Raw genomic sequence first — 1,956 nt, forward strand, 5'->3', positions numbered from 1 at the left:
CGAGGGTCACTGGGTACCGCCGCAGGCGTGCGGTGAGTGAGTATGTATGGCGGGCCCGCCTACCTACCAGGCGCTCTCATCCACAAATGGGCCCTCAGCCACAACTCGTCCAAAGGTACCCACAAGTTACAAACAAGTCGGGGGCGCACGGCGAGTATGTATGGCGGGCCCGCCTACCTACCAGGCGCTCTCATCCACAACTGGGCCCTCAGCCACACCTTCTTACCATGAACTCTCAGCCCTTTGCAAAGGTAGTGGTAAATTTTATTGGCTGAGCGATTAGCGAAGCCTATTACTCCAGTGATGATCAAAAAGTTTCGCGTCTGTCTGTCTGTTTGTCTGTCTGTCTGTACGCACGATAACTCGAAAACGGTTTTAGCTAGGAGACTGTAATTTTTATTGTAGCTTTGTATCATAAAAAGGAAGAACTGTATTGATTTTGAGCCCTCTGGCTCAAAAATTAACGTGTCAAAATATCATAAACAAAAAAGCCCAAAACATTTCTTTAAGAAAATATTTTTTTTACATCTTTCTTAGACGTAACTCGTCAAAGTAGAGCCCTTTGAGCCGAAATTTTGCCCGTTTGGCTGTATCTCTAACCGTTTGGGCTCCAGAAGGCGTTTTTCACACGGAAATGACCCCAAAACATTTTAATGTTAACTCTCAGATATTTGATGGTGTCCGGTAGTGTAACTAATCAAACTGATAACTCGAGGAACAAAATTAGTGACTTTTGGGGCCGACGGCCTATTTACGACTGTGCCCTTTGTCCGACTCGGGTGTCAGCGCCGCAGGCCTAGTTTACAGGAATTTTGTAGATATCTGATACCCTAGTCTTGCTTACAAAACGTCAGATTGACGTATTAATGATGTTAAAATGAAGTTTCTGCGTCTAAAAATACGTCATAGTGATGCGAATTTTCATCATTTTGACGTTTTGTGACCAATCTCTGTTAAAAGGCTGGAGGAACAGTCACAACTTTTATAATTACGACAATCATGGAAAATTTTCCGAGCCGTAAACATACTATTTTTACTGTGCTTGCTAGTACTGCGTTTTATCTGCTAATAGTAAATGGGCAAATACATGTGATGCAGAGTTTTTTTTTGCATTTCGCAGTGGGTGATCTACGGACTGCTGCATGGGTCATGCCAATATGGTGGTCCGTTGTGAGTAATGTGGCCAAATGCGATGGTATCAGAACAATATGTTATTGATGGTCTTACAAGGTATTTATACCATTCTATGTATGGCGCTGGGGAGGCGGTCTCCACATCCACTTTGCACTTCGTTGTGTTTTAATTTTAGGCAAACACAATATAGAAATGAACGAAGGAAGGTTCGTTAAAAAACAACAAAAAATATGGCTAACAATCATTGCTTTCATTTTAAAACCTTTGACATAAAATCACACATAAGTTTTGAATAAAAATTTATAGAAACCCTTTCAAAACAACTCCGAAAGCCGTCCTAAGAAAGGTAAACACCATTAACAAATAGCGGTTTAATTCTTGCTGATCTGTATGCTAGTGAGGAGGGTAATAAAAAAAACCAAAAGCGATAGTTCCTGTCCGACGTCATAACAAAATTGAACGAAGAAAGAAAATTGCGACAGCAAGATGATTGGAGTTTCTGCGGTAATAATAGTTTTCACATTGCTAAAGCAACATTAATAAAAAAAATCTGATCTTGCCTTTGACAATAGACAACGTTAAAACGTTAACAATGATTATATAACAGCTTGAGGCTAGTAAAGCACAGGTAGTTAACACAGTTCAGATTTAGTGAAGGCAAACAGTATTGGGATGAGGTTGCGAATTCATACAGCAATTAAGAATAAAGACATTCAAGTTTGGTGAATATCACAAATAAATGAAATAGCATCTAACTGCAAGAAGGGTACGAAGGTAAAAACAATCTGAACAAAAGCAACAAACAGAACACACTAGAATAGA

The 1,956-nt window shown here is 40.0% G+C and overlaps 1 protein-coding gene across 1 annotated transcript in view; it reads right to left on the minus strand.

Annotated features, from left to right (window-relative positions):
* Positions 1 to 1,956, minus strand: part of LOC113213804 (phosphatidylinositol 4,5-bisphosphate 3-kinase catalytic subunit delta isoform) — an 18,096-nt gene that overhangs the window by 10,860 nt on the left and 5,280 nt on the right. The gene's annotated exons all lie outside the window — the stretch shown is intronic.

The sequence above is a fragment of the Frankliniella occidentalis genome, unplaced genomic scaffold, assembly GCF_000697945.3.
Source record: "Frankliniella occidentalis isolate FOCC.00 unplaced genomic scaffold, Focc_3.1 Scaffold220, whole genome shotgun sequence".
NCBI classification, from domain to species: domain Eukaryota; kingdom Metazoa; phylum Arthropoda; class Insecta; order Thysanoptera; family Thripidae; genus Frankliniella; species Frankliniella occidentalis.